The sequence below is a fragment of the Vespula vulgaris genome, chromosome 1 (assembly GCF_905475345.1).
Source record: "Vespula vulgaris chromosome 1, iyVesVulg1.1, whole genome shotgun sequence".
NCBI lineage: Eukaryota > Metazoa > Arthropoda > Insecta > Hymenoptera > Vespidae > Vespula > Vespula vulgaris.
Window position 1 is genome coordinate 2,275,527 of NC_066586.1, and position 23,869 is coordinate 2,299,395.

The 23,869-nt window shown below is 38.7% G+C and overlaps 1 protein-coding gene and 1 long non-coding RNA gene across 8 annotated transcripts in view; one reads left to right on the forward strand and one right to left on the reverse strand.

Annotated features, from left to right (window-relative positions):
• LOC127069774 (uncharacterized) overlaps window positions 1–23,869 on the reverse strand; it is a 275,276-nt gene that overhangs the window by 77,140 nt on the left and 174,267 nt on the right. For 3 of the 6 annotated variants that reach the window (XR_007783718.1, XR_007783714.1, XR_007783721.1), the window contains one exon: window positions 9,257–12,285. The exons of 1 other annotated variant lie outside the window; for it this stretch is intronic. This is a non-coding gene — a long non-coding RNA (uncharacterized LOC127069774). 2 more of the 6 variants (XR_007783713.1, XR_007783715.1) reach the window with 1 other exon arrangement.
• Window positions 1–23,869, forward strand: part of LOC127069705 (protein vein) — a 231,043-nt gene that overhangs the window by 33,842 nt on the left and 173,332 nt on the right. The window lies entirely within an intron of this gene.

The window sequence follows — 23,869 nt, forward strand, 5'->3', positions numbered from 1 at the left end:
CATACAAAACGTCGTAGGAATTTGTCTCTATCGACGAAACGCATTTGCGGATTCTCTGTACGAAAAGAAAAAAATATATGTGTCATATATGCTCTCTCTTTCTCTCTCTTTCTCTCTCTCTCTTTCTCTCTCCCTCTCTCTCTTTCTCATACATACATAGAACGATAAAATGAAAACACTGGAGAGAGCCATCGACAATGGTTTACGATCGTAAATCGAAACTCGCGCGTCTTTTTCCGTACGCGTTACGTCGATGACGTTGTCGCGTTTCCGAATGGACATCCTACTCGATGGACTCTCCAACGTTAACTCGATGTTACCATTTGCAACGTCGATCGTGGTGCTCTCAACGCGATTGACCACTACCGATGCTGATGCCCACCGCGACAACGACGACCAATCGCGAATGTTTCTTTTCGACGTGACGTGAACGCTATCATATTTGATTGCTCTCGAAGCTACTTGTACTCAAACCGGACGTTTATGCTTGTAAATGTGCGTTTACTCGACTGTCACATACGAAAATCCATGAAAATATTATATACGGCATACGGTATTGTATCGGAAACGATCATTATACGTAACGTGTATTCCCCTTCCCCATTATCCTCTTTTATCAATAGAACTCGTATAGTAATTTATGCTGAATACGTGTTATTTGCTTAAAAAAAAAAAAAAAAAAAGAAGGAAAAAAGAAGAAAAAGCATTTTTTCTCGTTAATATCCATATACCCATACGTAGTAAAAGTTAACATTTATTAAAATTGAGATAACGAATGTACGAAGGAACGGACGAACGAACACGAACGAACGAACGAACGAACGAACGAACAAACACGGAAGGGAGATAGATAGAGCAACGCACTAACCAAACCGGAGTAACAGTAATCCGTTTTCCACGCTTCAGATTCCAGATTCCAGACTCCAGCGCCTCGCACGTTCTCGATCGGAGACGGCGACGATGGCGGTGGCGGTGGCACTGGCGGGAAACCTGACCATCGAAAGGAGTATTCTAGGGCACTGTACCCGGGGCTTAGAATAAACTCGATTTACTTAAGCATGACGGGCATGCATATGAGTACGAGGCAAAGGAGAGCCGCCAAGCGCCATCTACCCAGTGGCCAGAAATAATTGTCATTCTACTTGAGACGTACCCGTGTTGCACCAAGGCCTTTACCATTTTTTCTTTCTCTTTCTCTTTCTCTCTCTTTCCCTCTCTCTCTTTCTGTCTTATTTCTTCCTTTTCTTCTTTCTCCTTTCTTCTTCTTCTCCTCCTCTTTCTTCTTCTTCTTCTTCTCTTCTTTTGTGGTTCTCTTCTCGGTCATTCCTCGCCGCCGACGCGATGACTCCACGCCCGTTCTCCTCCCCTTTCTTCTCCTCCTTCGTCCCCCTCCCCCATTTTACCAAGCGACGATAATATCGTCTCGCATGTCGGCATTCTCTAAACTAAACTAAACTAAACGAAACGAAACCCATCGTCATTTCATTCGCGAGCACGCGCGACTATTCGAACGGTCGTCCTTTAACCCTTCCTTGGTAACCCGATTTCACCGAGTGATTCGAGAAAATAATAGAAAATAAAATTAACATACGTCAATGGGAAACGAAAGAACAGAAGGTTGAACAATCCAATGTCCGAGCTTAAGCTTCTTCCGTACCAAGTAGTACTTACTTACCTACCATTACGATAGGATTTCCTTCGGAAAATATCTTTCCGACCTTTCGAGGAATGGAATAACACGGGTGTTCCTCGACTCGTAATTCGGGCTTTCTTATGTTTCTCCCATAAAATTCTCCCATCGTCAATTTACGGGCTTTAACTCGTTGAATTTTAAATTAATTTCCAAGATACGCGATTTAGAATTTCGAAAAGGGAAGAAAGAAAGAAAGAAGAGGAAAAAGGAAGAAACAGGAAAAACAGAAAGTGAAAAAAGAAGGAAAGAAAGAAAAAGAAGAAGGGGAGCTTTTCGTACGACGAACAATTTCGATCAGGGTTAATCCCTGAATAACCGAAGAAGCAGCTACCTACGTAATCCGTGCTTCGAAGTACTTCCTTACTTCGACATCGTATGGAAATGTATTTTGCGACTGAAGAGTCCGTGGAAGGACAGTGGTTCGTTTCCTCTCTCTGTCCAGCAATAGAACACGCCTAGCTAAAGACCAAAGAAAGAGAACTAGGATGAAAGGGAGAGAGAGAAAGAGAGAGAGAGAGAGGGAGAGAGAACGGACGAATACGTTAGGAGCGAATCGCCTTTCAAGATTTTGCATCTCGCAACACATTACGGGATTCTCGCGACACACCCTATGTATGTATGTATGTATGTATATATGTAAGTACGTACACCGGGCACGAATCGTACACCTTAGTCTCGGATTTAGTAGTACCTACTACCTAACCAGATTATGCGATCGCGTTTTCACGTTGCACGAATTGCCATTACGTTGCCGTTCGAGTTCGCACGTATAAAGAAAAGTCCATGACGACCGGCCGTCCATTCCTTCTAAACGTCGAACGCGAACAATTTATTCCGTCCAATAGCCCGTCCACCTTATTAAAAGCAAAAGCTTATCGACGAAATTAATCTCGCTTCAACGTTAAAGATGCAACACCATCAGAGAAGTCGTTTCTAAGTAATATCGCTGGGTTTATCCGTTTTTCCAAATCGAGCAATGAAGATCGGTTGGATCGTACGACGTATTTTTTTTTTTTTTTTTTTAATCTTTTGTCCCTTTTTTCTTTCCTTTGCGCTTCTTTTTTTCGCACATTATCGCGTACTATTCTAAATATAAACGTTTGAAATAAAAGTCTGACACTTTTTAACTCGTTAATACGATCGACGATATATCGGTGTATTCGATACGAGAATATCGTGTAGGTAGCTCTCAAAGGTGTATTCATAATCTATAATTGACTCGTTCCAAAAGGAGATACATAAATGTTTCCCTTTTACAACGTGATCTCTCGAATCGATGACTATAAAATATATAGTAATGGGGCCGAGCAAGCTCATCGAACTGTGAAAGGTTCTGACTCGATCCGTTAACGTTGGTGTCAGAACCAAGTGTGGTAAAACATTGAAAGCAATGTGTCGGTTCCTACCTTCGATGCATACATTTTATTCCCGATCGATTTTTATGAGCGTCACAATGTTATGAGATCGGATAGGTGAAAAGGAAAAGGAGAGATTTTTGGATCGATCGATCGACACCTGTCTCGGAAATAATACAATGACCCTGACCTCGGAGGAATGCTACGTGAGAATACAGAGTCCAAGAACGAACCGATGCAAAACGAACGATAAGATCGGCCAACTCCGTAAACTCTACCTTCCTGTCCTCCTATTCGCGATAAGATATCGTTCCTACAACCAACCCGTTTATTTCTTCCTTTCGAAAATCCTTTTGATTCGTCTCCTTTAAAAAGAACGGACCTAACGAAACATCGTTTATAAAACTCCTTTTACGATCGAACCTTTTTCTATCTTTTTTCTATTTTTTATTTTTTTATTTTTTTTTTTTCGTAATAACAAATAGATATACCAAGTTCACACGGACAAGCCTTTTCGATGATACCCAAGGATCGTCGGACGAATTTACCCTTTCTCGCCTCGTCTCTCCTTCGTCGCGTCGCTGCATAGTTTCGTTAACGGTGGACACTTTGCGGAGACATCAAAGGTACGCGCGCTTGTATTTTATGTATATTTATGCGGCCATTTATAACTTTCACCTAAAGCCACTCTCCGCTCGTCGCGTGCTTTCGGTATGCCGAACGATTTCGATCTTCTCTCTTTCTCGCACCCACAGCGATGCGGCCATATGTCGATCTCTCTCTCTCTCTCTCTCTCTCTCACTTCTCTCCTTCCCACTTTATCTCGACGCTCACCCAGGTCGCGCGCTTCATTATTCTGCCGAGCTCCAACTTTGACGTGTTGTGACTCCGATACGATTCTCATCCGGTGTTGGATTACGCCGGCGTTATCGATGTCGATTATTTATATAACAATCTCCATTGTCTATTTGACGGATCGTCGGCGTAGCTGAATCACAGTGCGACAAAAAGCGATACGCGAGGCTTTTCCCAAGTGCACCGAGGCGCCTGTCAAACGATACTGCACTTCGTTCATTCTGCGAGATTATTATTATTATTATTATTATTATTATTATTATTATTATTATTATTATTATTATTATTATTATTATTATTAGTGTTATTGTTATTGTTGTTATTGTTATTATCATCATCATCATCATTATAATTATAATTATTATAATATTATCGTTACTGCGATTGATACGATTTATTTGTAACGAAAGAAGTTTCTTAACGCTGGTGATAGCACAGTCAAAACTTCCGATACGTTCGAACGAATCGATATCTCCACGATGCACGTTTCAATACATTTCTATCGTTATATATCGAGATAATCACGAGGAAGGTTCATTCTGTTGGTTTCTGTGTTTCTGGTAAAAGAAAAATCGTCGGTGGATCGTTACCTGGTAATATCTCTGTAAGAGAAGTAACCTTTTCTATTTCGATAAAGTAGCGATTGAGAAGGACGATGCGTACGTGGACGTCGGTCGTTCGTTTCTTTACCGATCGATCGTATTTTATTCTTTTGTATCGAGTAACGTAGATAGATAGAGAAAGCTTTTAGAAACTCTCGGTGCTTTCTCGCTTTGTTCCTTCTCCCTAAAAGGTCGATTCTTCCGCTTCATGGCACCGGGATGGATATATGCCACAGGCAGTATGCCACTGCCGCGATTAAAGCACGTACACCGTCTATCCCGGGGGATTTCCTGTGACCACGGGGAATGGATAAATAACGGCATCCAACATCGCGTCGGCTTGCTTTTGGTTTGGCCGTGTTTCTCCGTTCGAGAGCATGGAAAACTATATCCCAAACACAGCGGCTTACCGCTATTTTACGTAAATACCTTTCGTCTAAACGCCATTCTCTAGCTTTTTGAATATCGTTTTACGACGGATAGAGCGTTCCAAAAGAAAAAATCTCGCCATTCGTAACAACGTTGATTTATCGGGTCTCTTTATCTTGTTAGAATCGTTAATATTCTCTTTAGAGCTCTCTTTGTTCTTTTTTCCCTACTCTCCAATTTGACCAGTCTAGCTAGCTATTTTTTATGATCTGCAAACTTGCGTTCTTAAAACGAGCGTGATGAAGTACTTACGCACGTGCTTTTTAATATGAAGAAGATACCAGAGAAAATACGAGAGAAAATACGAGAGAGAACTCGGTGCATCGATACTCATGATAATTTCTTTTTTCTTCTTTTTTTGTTTTTTTTTTTTGGTTTTGAATCGGACGAACGAGTTCCGCCATGTGGATACGAACGAGCGAACAATTCGGTCGTAATACCTCTCTTTCTCCTCTCTCTCGTCGCGTATCGCGTGCGACCCCCTTTGTGGAACGCGATAAACACACGAACGGTAATTAGCGTATCGTCGCTCCCAGACGTTTCGTGGCCAAGCGCGAGTCGTGGATATCGATCCTGAAATGCGATATATGGGATACGAGATTATCAATCTCACCCGGCTTATCTCTGTAATCCCGAGATATATTCTTTCCGAATTAAGACACGTATCTTAATATTATCTACCGTCGAATAATATCGGAGGAGGATGTTTTATCTTATATTTTTATCGATTAGCTATGGCAATCGAAACTTTGATAGGAATGTAGACTTGATCTATCTCTCTCTTTCTAGTCTCTTTATCGTATATTCGTACGCGAACCGTTAGTTGCACGACTACACAACAATGACAACGCAACGACAACGACGAGAAGACGTGAACGACGAAAGGTAGATACACTTGTAACGTTATCCGAGACTCCGTGTCGCCATATGCGAGTTCGTTCCTGTTCAAGGTCGAGCAGCAACTGGCCTAGCCTTAACGGGTCCGAAACTCCTTACTCCGCAACCGATTCGGTCTTCTCGAGGCTCCTCCTGGAACGATTCTACAAAAAGCGCACCGCTCTGACTCGAATGCCTCGAGAGACCGAGCAACGAAGAATATTCATTGTCCTCTTTTGTCCTATCACCGTTTTCTGTAATACTTTCCTCCTACCCAAACGTTTTCAACAATTACGACAACGACTTTTTCGCTTTCGAATAACGTTTAAAATATTTTCTAGTTATGTCAATGGCACGATATCGAAACATGTACGTACATATGTAAACGCACATATACGCGTATATATCTCCGTAGGTGAAAAAAAAAAAACAAAACAAATAAAAAACAAAAAACCACGTACGTACGTAACGTTTTCATACATACGTATATTTGGTATTCGATACAGATAACAATTACAGCAACCTGCCTTCGCACGTATCCCACTCTCTCTCTCTCTCTCTCTTTATATATATATATACACATATGTACATATCTATATCTATCTCTATCTCTTTCTACCTCTATCACTATCTCTCTTTCTCTCTCTACAATTTTTGTGCGATACCGTTACCGACGATCGTTGATTCAATTTGAAAATAAAGTATACGTGAGAGAAATCGAGCGGTCCTACGAGTAAATCATGACGCGTTTCAATCAAGCGACCGCTTGATGGCAATCCGTTGTGGATCGTTCGACAAAATACATACATTTTCCGAGTAACAAACGTTTATCCGTTTCTCTCTTCCTCTCTCTCTCTTTATCTTTCCCTTGTTCGCTCACTCATTCATTCGCTCACTCACTCGCTCACTCACTCAGTAACTCACTCACTCTCTCTCGTTCATTCTCTGTCTCCTCTGTTTCTCTATTTCTCGTTGCTTCGAAGAGTGAATACTACTGATGACGGAGCGACGAGCGTATAATTCGACGGCGAGATCGCAACGCAACGAACTTTTTGAATATATGCATCAGCCGTGGAATAATCAGCGACGGCGTGCAGAACGGTGTCCGTCAGGTAACGAGTACTTTTAATTAAATCTACTAACAAATGACAATTACACGTGCGCGGCCTTCTCTTTCCATATACTTCTCGATCCACGCGCATAAGTAGAAATTTCGCCGTGTTAAAATTAACGAGTTTCACCAGGGAACCGCCGTTCCAGTAAAGAGACCTTTATATACAAATTACGTACCGAGCCGATGGCTCCGCGACACCGGTTTACGAATGTGTCGAAAGGCGAACTGAGCTCGTTTATTTCATTTCGTTAATTTTATTAGATTTTGTAACATCCCCCTCTCTCTCTCCCTCTCTTCCTCTCTTTGTTGCCATCTCTATCTCTGTTTATCTCTCTCGTCTTCGTCTCATACTCTTCTTTTTTTCTTCCGATACTTCCAAGTATTCGTTCGTTGTTTACGAAAATTCTCTTTCGCGTGTAACACACATATCGACATACTTCGACAAGATTAACGAGGTTTATAACATCTAACCAAAGCTTTCCAACTCCGTTGTTAGTTTAGTACTGTAAACATATAGTGCTCTTTACTTACCTACCTACATACATACATATATCCCACTATGCGTAAACAAGTTATAAGATTTGACTTAATAAAGGAAGAGAATGCAGTATGTGCTTATCTACGTATATACGTCAACATGGAACGGTGCGGAAACCGAAACTCAAAGTGGGACTACACATTCGCGCGTTGCTTGTTAGGTGGTAGATACATGCGACAACGCGTACCATCGTGTTGGACCACGTTAGGTTACAGAGTACAACGCAATAACGGCAGGACACGCTCGAACGAGTCTCGAACGTTGAGGTGGGGTCTCCATCTCGCGCTTTACGAGAAGCGACCTCGAGAATACCGAGATTCCCTGACTACTTCACTTACTTATTTGTGCCAGGACTTTCATCGTTTATCGAATTACGTTTGACGTTGAAATCTGTTCGATAGAGCAAAACGTTCGTTCTATCGAGGAACGACTATCGATTCTGAATATACGAATCGATCCGATTAAACCACCCATCATCTTTGATTTTTTTTTACTTTTGAAGTTTTTCGACTTTCCTTCTTTTTCGTTTTTCTTTTCTTTTCTTTTCTTTTCTTTTCTTTTTCTTGAAGCAACGAAGTAACAACAAACGATTCGAATTTGTAAGGAAATAAATATTTTCAAGTCATTATACGTTTATCTTTATTCATTACGTATTTATCTTTCTCCGACGTTCCAATCATTTTCCCGAGTTAAAAACGATGAACGTATGGAATATATCGTGGGTGGTTCCCGTTTGTGGGTGCGTTCGGCAATTCCAACGTCGTTGCTCATACGCGATGATCTCAGGGTCGTTCCCGGCGTGCCTTTGTGAATCGCGTTTAAACGTTCCAAGTGTCGATCGTATCCATGTTTCATCTCGATGACGAGGTTCAAATTTCTATGAATATTTTCTTATGTTAAAAATAGTAATACGATCTACCTTTACCTACGTCGGATACGAAAGAAAAATATTTTCTATCCTTCTTTTTTTGCCTGACGATACACGAATAAATTTGATTTTCTTAAGTAATCAAGGACTCGTTTTTTGTGATGCGATAGAAAAACGTAATAGCAAACGTTGCCGTACATTTTGCTTAATATCTTTAAACGTACTCGAAAGGAAATATTACGAACGCTTAGTCGTGACGTTCTTTTGAAGTGAATTTCAACCGGTAATCCTTATCTTTCAGACAATAGTGTTAACGTAAAGTTAATGAACTTTAATCTAAGAGATCGTAAAGAATTAATTAGCTCTTTCGACAGATTTCATTCTATCGTTCGCAGATTTTTCTTGAATCGTTATCGAAGATCGAGGAAGAAAATTTAAGAGGAAACAAAAGCGAGACCATATATATATATATATATATATATATATATATATATATAATATAGACACACACATCCACACATACACAGACACATATATATACTATTTTACTGCATTCTGATATTCGTGATATTAAAATTCTATCAATAGGACTAAAATATTTCCATTTTCCGGTATTAAAAATTACGAGGGGTAACGTTAATTGAACTTCGAATGGAATATTTCGTTTGTCTCTTTTCGTTTTACTTCGCATCGTTATCGCTTTGTTTTTTTTTCTCCTATTATTTTGTTTGTGTGAAATGCGAAATATCGATTGTGGGAGACACGTCTATTGAATTATTCGCATTAAATTTTAACGTGCGTCATTTTCGAAACGATCGATTTGTTACCAACAACAGAAAGAACGAAAATATAACGCCGTAAAACTGTTATCGTTACGCGTACGTCCGATAGAAATTATGTTTTATCGATAATCATCAATCTCACGATTTTGTTGAAGCTATTTCATGGATTTATTTTTTTTTTATTTCCCGCTTTATTCTTTTTTCCTTTTTTGTCTTTTCTATTTTTCCTTCTCAAACGATATCGAAAATTTTGTTCGTTCCAACGAAACTGAGAAATAAAGTCGGGTCCATCGTGTGGAAATGCTTCGAAGTAATTGCGATTTTCACGGAACCGAACCGTCCTCGTTATATCTTTCTGAAATGTTCTTAATTGCGTGCATAATAAAAATACGAGGACCGTCCAATTTGAGATGGAGTAGCCGCTGCGAACTGTCATGGTCGTTCTCTCCGCCGTCTCGTATTATAATTGCAGAGCCTTTAGGAAGCACTACTTAAGCTTAATTCGACTTACCCTCTCGTAAAGTTTCAACGACAAAAGTTATTCTTCGGGCTGGGACTTTGCGATCCGATAAAATTCGTTTTCTTTCTCTCTCTCTCTCTCTCTCTCTCTCTCTCTCTCTCTCTCTCTTTCTATTTCTCTCTCTCTTTCTGTCTGTCTCCCTCTCTCTGTCTCTCTCTTTCTTTTTCTTCGCTGCTCTTTCTTTCTTTCTTTCCCTCTTCTCTTCTCTCTTTCTCTTATATGCTTTTCCCGCAAAATGTCTTCTTATTTTCTCAATGGAATTTATTTATAAGGGAAAAGGGTCGTAGATGTGAAAACGAAGCTCTCCTACCAAATTCGCCATCGTTCCTTGCCATACTATCGTCTTTCGCATACCCTCATAAATACGCATAAAGTAAGACGACGTAACTCTTATTTATCGACGATATTAAGTGCCTACGTCTCGCCATCGAGATAAGTGGGCCACTCGTCATTCCAATTATCACGACTTATGTTTTCTATAGAAAAAGAGATCGATTCCATCTCCGACGATTACTGATTTCATTCTTTCGTCATCGACGTTAGCGTATCGTCCTTCTCAGATTCCTTTATACATCTTTATCTTTCTTTTCGTCCTAACATTTCTTCACGTTCATAGATGCGTCGTAATATCGAGGAATAATGAATAATCGATGGTCCTTACGTCGCTAACGAGAAAACTACTCGTCGCGATTGTGATCGTGTTTTTAAATTGGAATGTTTACGATTTCATCGGTCCGAATAAAGCGATCCAATTATTATTCGATAGAAAATTATTCGGCGATTTCTTACGTCACGATATAATCGATAATAACGAAGAAGAAGAAAATCGCTCGATGTAGATAGATTACAGGACGCGCCCTTCCTCACTCGAAGAATTTAACATCGACAATTTCCCTTTTCAACTTCCTTTTCCCTGGTGGCACGAAATGGTCTACGTTTTTATTGGGCGACGCGTGGGCAAACGGAGAAGGACGTCGATATTGTCGTAAAGTATGACGAAGCGTCCCTCGGCCACACCGGAAATTGGAAAGATCCAGTCAACGTAAATATACACTAGGCACGGTAAAAGGGGCAAAACTTTTCTCGGTATATGAAGCCATGCTCGGCATAACAACGGTACGGTGTGCTTTTTATTAGCGACTACGAATAATATTCACTCTGAGAGAGGGAAAAAGAAAGAGCTAGAAAGGGAGAGGATAAGAGGAAAAGGGAATAAAGGACGGAGAGAGAGAGAGAGAGAGAGAGAGCATGGGTCTCTAATAATCCTTGCAAATGGCACGTCCAACATTTCAGCAGCTCGGAAAAAGCCTCCTATTCATTTTCTTAATTATTTCCTATTATTTAAACACATTTCATTTATCTCCTCTATCCAAGTTGGTCGAATATTTTTCTTCGAAAGTAACGAAATAGGGAGAATTAAAAAACCTAATGATAATTCTAGATGTAATATAACGCAACGTTCACGACATTTTCTTCAATTCATGGAGATTTTATGCATGGAAGACTCGTAGAGCCACGTGCCGCTGGCAAATACGTATCTTTTGCAAGAAAGTGGACCAACATTCGTCGTCGTCGTCGTTGTCGTCGTCGTCGTCGTCGTCGTCGTCGGCGTCGGCGTTGTCGGCGTACTGACTCACTGAATTTCTAAGAAGCGACATTAGGAAGTCTTTGGGTATAACGAAGAGCCAAGTGAAATTAGATGGAGGAATAATCTCGTCCTACGTCAGACTCCGAGCATTGTTTTCTCTCTTTGTGAAATGCAAATCGTTCGAACGAGCAAGGATCGCGTAAAATTTCATTTCTCGGCACTCGTCGGGCCTTCAGACTGGAAATACCAACGGACTCTCTCTCTCTCTCTCTCTCTCTCCCTCTCTCGTAATCGCTCGCATACATTTATTTTCGTAACTGCTAGCGCGTCGTTATCGTCGTTTCATTGTTTCATCTTCCCCCGCAATTCATTCTCCGAACTTTTACTCTCTTTGCTTCTCTTCGAGATAATCCCCTTTTCCTCCTATCTCTTTCGATTATTCGCGATAACGTCTCCTCTCCTGCACCCCCTCCCCACCACTCTCCTCTCCTACTCATTTGGATTTTTATTTTCTTTTTTCGTTTTCTTTTTATTATTTTCTTCTTCTTCTTCTTCTTCTTCTCTTCCCCTTCCTCCTCCTCTTCCTTTTTATTTTCCTTTTCCACTCTTTTCTTCTTCAAACCTTATCGAAGAAGACGAATTCATCTATCGAACGAGTATACGAATGCGGAATGAAGAAATCATTGACTGCAGAATTCCGTTCCTTCGTTCGGTTGGCGCTACTCCAAGAAAGTAAATCGCGTCTAGATTGATTTATGACCGAATCAACTTTTCATCCATCGGGAGGGACGTCCCGCTTATCAGGTTTTCTTTCGTCTATCCCATTGAAACGATGGCTCTGAGAAGGAGAAACGTAGGAAGAACGATTCGACGATATTAATTGCTGTCAATTCAATTAACGAGCTCCTTATCGTTTCGTTACTTTATCCTTATAACAAAGTAGATTAGGCTAAGATATTCGTCGGAACCGATATATTCATGGTTTCCTTTGAAAATTGTTCAAACGATGTTAATACTTTCCTTTCTTCTTCTTTCTCTTTGTTTGTTTCTTTTTTTCTTTTTCATCTGTAACATAGTAAAATAATATGATTTTTGCATAGCTTTGTATTACGATTTCGCGCAAACACGCGCAGAGCATTTCTGTGTATGAATATGCAGAAGTTACAGGAATGTCTGAACCGTCGCGATCGCAGTATTCACGGTTACCCCAAGAGACGATCTAGTTAGACTTCTCTATGATGAAAATTAATGATACCGAGTAATGGGTTTATTTGATATTTACCATTAATACATTTCATGGAACTACTATGATATACGTGCCAGTCTAACTTTATGGAATATATTCCTGTGTTAGCTGTTTTGTGACAGATTTGCTCGTCGAATATTATTGTTATTAATATTCATAAAGGACTATGAGGGCTATAAAAAGAAAGATCTATTAACTAAAATCTATATTAAATTCTATCGAAATTAATAAGGACACACAGCGAACGATAAAATTTCTTTTTCCCGAGTAATCGTATTAATTATATTATTCTCTATCTACGTATCATCTTGTTGAAAACGTTGTTGCACGTGTGTTAATCGAGAATACGTAAAAGAGGACAATTCTTGGTAGTACGACTCGGTTCGTTTGGCAGATGAGACTGGCATCTGCGTACATTCGCAGATTTAGGTCAGATTACGATCGTTGAAATACGAGGGTCGAGAGGAGAATTTTTTTTATAGGTGTATCACTGTTACGTCGTGGTTATTTATGATTGCGTATAATTAATCCAATAAAAGTCGACGGGTCGATACGAATTTGATTTTTCATTGATTGTATATTTCGATTTAGAAATGTCCCCGAATGCATTTCTTCTTTTATTATCGAGAATTTATTTTGGTTTTGACAAAATAGAAGAGAACGATAGAAAACAGAACGAAATAAAAAAAAAAGGAAAGAATAAATAAATTTAATCTTAGAAAGGAAACAGAACAATGTCCGTCGAGGGTTGCACAATTGTCCTTTGACATTTTCTCTTCTTCTCTCTGTCTTCTCTTCCGTTTCTCCCTCGATACGATCGATCGATTGTACGTAGACCAACAAGAATTTCCCCATGATTTCACGATGGGTCGGAAATTGGCCAATCTTTGGTCGTGCACCAGAGAAAATCTCTGCGGCGCCATTGAGATTGCCACGCTGTTGGTTTTTCTCCCGCTTAACGGTCCACGTAGCACGATTGGCTCTTCTCCGACTAGCTTTTTGACCGAACTCGCGCTGACATTGGTCTTCCATTTTTCGTTCTTCAAGAGAGTAAACTTTAAATGCATCTGGAAAATATATTGTATTAGCCTGGAGATCATTTACGACAGCTTTCTCTGTTTCGGATGAAAGTTTTCTTTGATTTTTAATCGTCGATCAACAAGGATATATACTATACGATATATATATATATATATATATATATATATATATTTATAAATTTTTTTCTTTAAACGAAATCGTCTTGGAACTTTGTAGAAGGTTACGAAATTCTTTTTTTAATAACTATTATTAATCTTTGCCGATGATACGTCTTTGCCAGAGAGTAACGTGGTTCGTATGATTATCACGAACGCGTTTGAAAACGTTAAAAGATTGTACTTTCATCTTCGATATTTTTCAATTTATTTTACTTCGATTTCCACATATAAGTATATATATATATTACTATTACCAAGTTTTGCATGACATTCATCGGTTTCTAGGTCATCGTCGTTTACACTACGAATCTACGCTAAGATTCACGTTAAAGTGAATCAAAGAGGAAACGTCGACTGTCTATTCGACTCGTCGCTTCGAGATACGTTCGAATACGAAACTCTTCCACGTTTTCGTAGGACGTGTATCTACACATACACACACACACACACACATATATTAATTAATCAGACTAAAAAATAGAGCCGATAGATCAAGTTCCAAATTTACGAATTGATGATATATATGGGTAACGATAATAAAAGATATCTTTGAAAACGATTAACGGATTACGATTGAAACGTGATACAATTTGTTGAAATTAATTGTTTGGAAGTTGGAGATCAATAAAGCACACTCAAGTATCAGTATGAATAGACCGCGAATATAATTTTAATCGCTGTGTGGAGTACGAATACGAAATATTCGAATAGACGTTTACGATATCAGAGAGAAGGACTAACGTGTATAATTTGTTAGTTCGCTTCTATCGATATAATATCTTATGATTATTCGTTGTAAGAGACTTCTTGAAAGTTTCATACTGAGAGAAGAGACAAACTCATGTCATATATCTAGCACATACAAAGAGATGAGTAGTAAATAGTTGTACATTGTTGCACACGTCGGCATTGTAACATTTCAAATAAACTCAAACTCGAAACTGTTCGAACGTTTCCCGAAGGAAATTCGCCTGATATTGAAGCAATAGAACTATTGTATGAGTAATACAAGAAACTTCAAGGAACACGCTCGACTTTCTCCTCTGTTAATATCACTTTTTAAATAAATATTTGATCTGTCGACGTTTTCTTTTTCATGCATTTTTTTTTGTTCGTTTCGTTTTTATAACGAACGAAAATAAATGACTTGGTACGAAGGAAGATGATCGATTAAAATTCGTCAATGTTGAAAAGAGCTTTTGAGAGTTACAACAGCTATGGTGTTAACGTTATACGGCGATGGTAGCTAGGTAGCTGCGGTAGCAGCAGTTCGTGAAATATTTCTCTTTCATAACGTTTCTACCAGTAATCGCGAAACAGAGCGCCCGGCAAAGAGAAACGCGCATGACTTATGGCCGTGCGGTAAGCAAACCGAGCGAAAATAGCTTTTGACAGTCCTGTGTAACAATCACAATAAATCTTGCTTCATCGCACGCTGACCTAACACTCCCGCTATAATCTCGAATAATATCAATGGCTTTATGGGACTCTTTACAAGTTTTTTTCCCTTGTTTTTATAGTTTATTCGTTTCTTCGATTCTCTGTCCCGTCTATTCTCACCACTGACATATGATATACGATTTTTCCCTAAAAAGGTATCAACGTGTAAAATGTTCGAATAACCAATACGCGAAAAATTTTTAATCTTGGAACAAAAATCAATACGCGCCCACATATATTGTTTGTTCTCCAACGAGATCCGACTTTTTTAAAATCCTTCACCTGTACGAGTATCGAATAATGCAAATACAGAATGATGAGATCCCATGAAAATAATTAGAAGCAGCCAGTATATTTCAGAATGCAAATAGTTTCCCATCTCTTTTTCTCTCCCTCTTTTCTCTCTCTCTCTCTCTCTCGCACACGCACTCTCCCGTGATATTAATTAAACGATTAAAGGAAAACGCTTACCGAATACGAAAAGACTTTTGCCGGGAGAGAAATCGCGGACACGATCGGTCGTTTTATGGGGTAAGTTTTCTCATCGACCGAATCATCTCCTAAGCAAAGTCGCTTTTAAACTCGACGATGGTGGAGTATCCGTGCTTTGTGCTGCCTGGCGAATGGTGGAAGAAAGGGTTTGAGGATGTCACGAAAGGGCTCACCGAGCTAACATCGCTAACGGGGAAGACAGTTGGCGTTTAAGGCCCCCGCGAAAACTTTTCAATAATTGCCCTACCTCGTAACAAAGCCGAATAAGCGCGAAATTACCGCGAGCACGCGTCTCGCCACGCGGTCCATTATTCGAAAAGTTTAGGTAAGCCAAGGCTTTTAATGGCTTTCGGAAAGGGCACCGTATTCCGAGGCCACCGAGGAGAAGTCGTTACGACTTCACCTCCCACACCTTTCTCTCTTCTCCTTATTCCTTTTTCCACCTCTCTCCCATCGTCCTACCCCATTCCACCCCTACTCATCTTCCCCCGTCCCATCCATACCCCGACCATTATTATTCGACTTCTTCCATCTATAATTCTATCGTTTGAGAAATATTATCGACGCGTTACAATTACTAGATTCAACTTCGAATCGTTCTTAAATGTTATCGTGAAAACTTATCGAATCGTCCGCGAATGATCTCTCGTTTAGCTTCAGGTTTAATCGACGCCTCAGGTGTGCCAAAGAGGAAACTCTTGGAAATTCTTATTATAACGCTGGAAACCGTAGGACAAACCGAATTACGTCGCACGATAATCTTATCCGCCGCGGTACACATCCGCCCTTGCACGTTCGCATGACCCTAATCTCTGGTCACGAGTAAATGAACCCGGGTAGAGGGTTAAAATGGTAGTCGGATAAATGCTCGAATGGTTGGTTAGACGGAAAAATAGATAGGTAAGTAGACAGACATCTATTTCGTCCGTTTGAATAAGTAAACGGAATGAATAGATCGAGTATGAACGTTTAATAACGTCGAGTTTTAAATAAAACGAGCAAGGTCGTCTAATCGTGTCTTTCTTTCTAAAAATGTAGGAATATATAAAAATAGATAAGGTCGTGGACTATGTAATAATATCATTATAAAATCGTAGATATATATATATATATATATATATATATATATATATATAAATCTGGAATATCGTTTTAAATCGTTTCCTGCTTTCTGATGCATTTCTTTCGATGAAATATTTAATGTTTTCAATGGTAAATATTGATTCGAGTATCTAATCATATTAGAAGCAAGTACGCGAATAGATTAAGAGAATCAAGGAAAGTTCTACTTCAATCTGCTAGACGTTTAAATTGCTAATTAGATTTCATAAGCGAAGAAACATCGCGTGTTCCTTCCTTCCTACCGACGCCAAGATACCTTCGCGTGATTCCTATTTCAGTTTTGAAGCTCTCTTCCGTCGACAGGTTGAACCAACAGAATTACCGCTAGAACACACGAAGTAATAGAAATCGATGAATCTATAATCGACCAAATTAACCTATGTATCTCGAAAAGCCCTTCGCGTAAATTAGTCCGCGTTCCGGCGTCCTCGAATTCGCAAAGATTAATCGTTTGCCACGACTATCGTATATCTCGCTTTCGCGTTATTGATATTCTGTTTATAACGTAGCAATTAGAGTGCCCATGAGTACAACTATACGGCTATATAAATTATCTAATTGCTATAAATATGAAGACATTGAAAAGGGATATATTCGATGAAATCAAATCGGATTACGGATCTATATAGTTCTCGATTTCACTGATCATCTCTCGATTAATCGAAATTTTGATAAAGCTTATACCTGCTATGACAATAACTATCGTGAATATATTAGGTGTATTTTCTTTCGGATGACGAAATATAGAGTGAAAGAGGAAAAAGAAAGAAAAGAAAAAAAGAAAAGGTAGAAAAGAAGACAAATTAGGTTTATCGAAAAGCTATAATCTATAATATTATGAAAAGTTATCCGACAAACGAAAGTAGATTGTTGAAAATTTTGAGGTCGTAACGTTCGAAACGTTATGTGTTTTTAAAATGCTCTTTTTACCTAAACTGGAAAGGACAAAACGAACCCTTTGCGAAGCATCGTTTGGCCATATCATAAATCTTTCGATACTGGCCCGGAAGAAGAGTTAGATAGGGAGCTTACAGTAGGGTACTTCGAAGCACACGTCACACCCACACAAACGCACCCACTACTATCTCTCTTTCTCTATATATCTCTCTCTCTCTTTCTCTCCTACACTTTCTGTTTCCCCCCCGACTGAAGTTTGATTAACAAATAAATAGCTGCAACGTGGCGCTTAAAACAGGCCGGCACACGTATCCACAAATTCCGGCGAATCAATTACCGCTGATTTAAAATCGACATTTACGACTCACCCGTTATCTATCTTCGCTACTGTCAGATAAAATACGAAAATTAATCACCGTATCTTTCTTCGAAGGGCATTATAAATGAAGCCAATTAATTAATTGGCCAAGTAGAAGAGAAAACTGTATACACACATACACACAAGCAAACATATATATATATATATATATATATATATATATATATCGATAAAAGGAATGTATCTATCTCTTATCACGTAATTTTATATACTCATAGCGTACCATTTCGATTGATTAAGTACCATGCGGGGTGATAAGACGATAAAAGAAAAAAAAGAAAGAGAAAAGAAAAAGAACAGATCAATTTACGGTCTCTAACGAAAACAAAGAAATAGCAAAAATCGAGCCATCCACACTTACGAAAGAGAGCATGAGATTATCCACTCGTTCGGCTCTCGTCGAGAAATCCCAGCCAATGACACATCAGCGACAGTTTTTCCCCGTTCTCGCGATCCTCTCGAACCTTTCGCTGTCTGCCCTCCATCGAAAAACGAGATAAACGCAGAAATCGTCTCTCTATTCCCCTTTCCTCTTTCACTAACTCTCTCTCTCCCATTCTCTCTCTCTCTCTCTCTCTCTTTACCTCTCTATGTCTACTCAACGAGAATCGACTTCCTCGTCACTCGCTAACCCGACTGCATCGCTGGCAATTTTAATCTATTGGCAGGCGCAGTGCTAATAGTACGCGGCGAACGTAGGAAAAGAGTGCTTTCGATGCTGCTACAGAGAGAAAGAGAAAGAGAAAGAGAAAGACAGAGAGAGAGAGAGGGAGAGGGGGAGAAGGAGAGAGAGAGAGAGAGAGAGAGAAAGAGTGGAAGAACGAAAGGTCTCTTCGTCGGGTCACGAATTCGATGAAAATCGATGATAAAAGCGGCATACGCGGGGGTGTAGGTGAAAGGAAGACTAACGCAAAAGAGAGAGAAAGGAGAGACAGAGTGCAAGATAGAGTATGTGAGTGCAACAAAGACAGAGAGAGAGAGAGAAAAAGAATGAAAGAAAGAAAGAAAAAGAAGAGAGAGAGAGAGAGAGAAGGGGTGGACCGGGGAGATTTGCTCAGACACGACGTGCGCCTTTGCAATTTCAGCAGCTCGCAACGCAAGGGAGAGGGTTGGCCCACCAGAATGGAGTACTTAACGCTGGGATTGAAATATATTGGCCCTGTATAAAGAGGACGATGATGGAGACGATAAAGCCGGTAGCGCGGGTTACGCCTCCCCGTTCTTGCCCGCAAATTCTCCTTTTCCCTTACCATCCCCTATATCTTCTTTTTCTTTCAGGGCATTCCCACTCGCGTTCTCCTATCACGATTGGAAATTCTAAAATACCTCTTTGCGTGCTCAGCTCGTAACCTTGGCCTCGTTACTAATTCCTATCTAACGTGGAATAATCGTAGGATCCCTGTGCGTCGGTACATAATCGAACTTCCGTGAATATTTTATCGAGAGATATCGAAATCTATCGAGAAGTTATTTCTCGATTGGTTATATCGCTCGGTCGGTGAAAATATATATTGGCTTACTGTAGAAACTTTCGTTTATTCAATATTTTTTTATTTCTCCGTTATTACGCGATGCCTTTGGATTATTAAGAAAAGGATTTTATGGAAACGGAAAGATTGTAATTAATTTGTGAATGGAATAAAAGTTTTTTGTTTTTCTTTTTTTTTTTCTGTTTAAGGACAATCCGTAATAAACAGATATAGCGTAGATTATTAATAATAGATTATAATTAATATCTCGTTCATTTTAGAAAAATGAAATTGAAAAATTAATATTGCTCGAGTGTATTATTAATTAAATTATATTTGCTTCCACGAGATTGGATAAAAAGAGAAGGTGAGAGAATGAGGAAGAGAGAGAGAGAGAGAGAATGAAATTATCAAGGTCCATGAATTCTTTTTTTCTTTTTTTCAATCGTTCTCGTTCTTTTCAAATCGTTTCAGTCGTCACGTGTCCAGCAAATTAATGATTTATAAATAGAAGATGTAATTACAGAATCGACCGAACCACGAGAGGGTAGGACCAACGTCGGTGATAATTAAATCAAACTTGCTAATGAAATGCGGCATCGACAAATCGCGAGCAAGCTGCGTATCCGACAAGCCCGTCTCGTGGGACAAGATCCCACAATTGTACGTGGAAAATTATTGCTGTTTAAAGGACGACCCTTTTAGAGTAACTCGTAGCGACTCGCATTCATGATCATTCGAATAATCTATTATGTATTTGACGATACTGTTTTAGCTACGTGATGTTTCTATCATGTGCCCTCTTTTCTTCGATAGAAGAGCGTTGAAAATATCGAAATATCTTTACTACCTCCTTGCATTATTAAATTCACAGCGAATTTTCTGACATGGAATATTCATGAGTATTATGATAGAGAAAACTTGAAAGACTTTTCTTTGCCTTTCCGACACAAAGCTGTCGGAATCGATGGAAAACACCGAACCTCTTTCCTCTCCCTGTTTACCCTCTTCAACTTTTTCCTCAGAGTACCTTCCCTTCGTGTTTGCATATTATTTTATTTTAAAACCCGAACATATTCTTTAATTAACGCGAAACGATAGATACGATACTTTATGTATAAAGTAAGTCATTCTCGACAAACGATTTCTATTTAAAACTAGTTCGAGATTAATAAATTATATTCGAGAATATCAAATATAGGTATATTATTTCCATGGAGGTAGTTTGTAAAATAATTATTTGATGAAAGTTTTCTTCAAGAGTCTTTGCGCTTCGTCTTGCTTGGTATCGTTGGAAAAAAGGAAGAGAGAAAAAAAAAGAAGAAAAAGAAAGAGAAAAGAAACAGAAAAAATTCCTCCTTCCTTTTTCACCTTTCTTTCACCTTTTTCCCTCACGTCTATCGGAACGACCTTAATTAACCACGAGAGAAAGGAGCTTTCGCGAAGTCTCCGAACGATCCGCGCGTAGAGAAGCACTCTTTGTCGGCAGCTGTCGCTAACGTTACTCTTCAACTTTTTCGCAATTTATTCGTATATTCGCACCTTTTGCCGATAATAACGACTTTAACTCGACTTTAACGATTCCTAGTGAACTTTGTCGAACACCTTTACGTTTCTACTCTTTTACTCTTCTTTGCTTCGTCTCTTATTATTAAAGAAGAAAAAAAGAAAGTAAATCGAACAAAGAGAAAGAAAAGAAGATAAGAAAGAATACATCGACGATGAAATTTCACGACGAACTTTCATAATTTTTAACGAATGAACAATTTCACGACCTATCCTAAAGTATGCAGGATGCATTCTGTTATTGAAAGTTTATGTAGGTCAGAGATATCTTTACACGACACGTACGGGAAAAAACACCTGTTTAACATTTATTTGCCGTGTTAAATTCCAAGAATTTATATGCGACAGAAAGATATCCTTAACAGATATGTACCTATCGAAAAGACACCTGTTTGTTATTGATTCCCCGATCAGAATTCTAATCATTTATATAGATTACTGATGGTTCTTATATGACACCTGTTATAAACACACCTGTTTGTATTGACTCGACCAATTCCATGAATTTATGTTGATCAGAGATGTCCCTTATACATACATATACGTATTTATATACGTATTGAAAAAGTTTATTAAAAGATCACTAAAAGATTGTTTTTATAGAATAGAAAACATATTAAAGGATCGTTTAACCAGATTGATTATTTTATAAAATGATTGTATGAACATTTACGAAAATAAATTCGTACGAATATTTCAGACACATATTGATATTTATGATAGGAAATGACGAAAGGGCAATTAAAAATTATGAGTGTTGGTATAAAATTTTTAATGGTGCTTTTTACGAACGATATAAACATCAAAGCAACATATATTCCATTCATTTAGTTTACGCCGATTGAAAATTAAGAATAATATAAATATCAAATAAAATTACTTTTAAAGTTAGTTTTTCCAATTCGAACGATAAAATACAATAAAGACAAAAATCCTATGAGAATAACAAAACATTTGAAATAATGTCGGGACATGGTCAAATTATTCGATACCATCGATCGACATTTATGGCTTCCCGAGTACGAATACGATTTATCTCATAGTCGGCTTGCTTTTATATAAAATCTCTTTTTCGAACTCTCTCTCTCTCTCTCTCTCTCTCTCTCTCTCTCTCTCTCTATCTATCTATCTAGTCTCTCACAAACTAAAATTCGACGAACAGGTTACGAATAAATCCAGACACGACGGGCGCTAACCGAAATTTTCAACAAATTTTATTTTTACGTTTAAATATCGTTCGATATGCCAACTTTTTGACTATTTTCTGATCTCGCATATATCGGTTATTGCTTTTTCCCGAGAAATATAATATACTCGGAATACATCTATTTTTACCTTTTCATTTTCACAGACGAATGCATTGGAATTTACACGAGACAAAAGCTGGAGTCTGTTGTTTTTAATAGTGTGTATGTGTATATGTGTATGTGTATGTGTATGCGTATATATATATATATATATATATATATATATATATATATATATATATATATATATATATATATATGTAAGGGAGTCATAAAACAAGTGCTTTGTCAGTCGTCACTAAATGTAAAGCGTACAAGGACACGAGAAAATGTTCTACTTATGACGGGAACACGGTGTTGTATAGTTCATTGTAACAGTTTCATATTATTTCTACCCCTTGTTGCTTTCTCGACGTGTATAAACGTGCCAATTCAACTTGGCAAACCTAATGGATATTTGTGAAACTATTAAATCTCCGGAGTAATCCGGCAAATTTGTAAATGTCCTCTTGTCGTGATTAATAGATAATATTTTTTTTGATGGAGAAGCTTTGGAAGACACATGTACAGGCGTTTTGTAAAAAAAATTATCTCCCTTTTTATTCGGGAAAAAAGGATGAAAGCATGATCGACGATAGCGGTCACACTTGAGCAACGAGAGAGAGAGAGAAGGAAAGAAAGAAAGAAAGAAAGAAAGAAAGAGACAGAAGGAGAGACAAAGAGAGAGAGAGAGAGAGAGAGAGAGAGAAAGAAAAAGAAAGAGAGAGAGTAAAGAGCTAGTGAAAGCAAAGGATAAGGACGAAGAAGCAGAGGATGAGAAAAGCCGAAGGTAAATCGTAATAATCCTTTGTGCGAGAGCGTGCAAGGAGCGTGTACCGTAGCGAAACATCCGAGAGCAAAGTAACATCGGCCAATAAGCCGCCTTTGTCGGATCTTCCGATCGGACGAGCCTCATCTTCCGGTCGACCGAGCGCGGAAAATATGGAATACTCAATCCAATACGCCCAATATGCTTCTCCGTTTCTTCATCCTTGTCTACCATCTTACCAGTCTCTCCTTGGTGATCCTTCGCGAAAGGAAACAACCGTCACCGTAGGTAGTAGGTTCTTCCCTATTTCGCAACGATACAAAACTGCTTTACCATTCGAGACACGAGAACATCCTGACAATCGCAAATTGTGTGTCGAATCTATTTCGAACTTGTACATATCGCCTTCCTTTCCTTCTTTTCAAATATGCGACAGACTCTGTCCTTCGGGATGGAAGGATCTCGTGAATCAGAAAAATTTTAAAAAAATAAAAAATAAAAAAAAAGGAAAGAGAATAGAAAAAAAAGGAAAAGATGTCTTCGTCCTTGAATGCGCTAGAATAATCTAGTTTTGTCTAGGTAATAGTAACTCGGAAAGTATCGTTCGCGCGTCGTTATTATTCCATGAATTTAAATGCAAAACTACCTACCGAGCGTACCTATTCGTTGACGAAGAAAGAAAAGCGGAATAACGTAAGAGAAGTACTACGTGGAAATATAAGGAATAGTAGAATGAGAAGAGAACGAAAGGAAACCACGAAAGAGAGCGAGAAAGGGCGTGGAA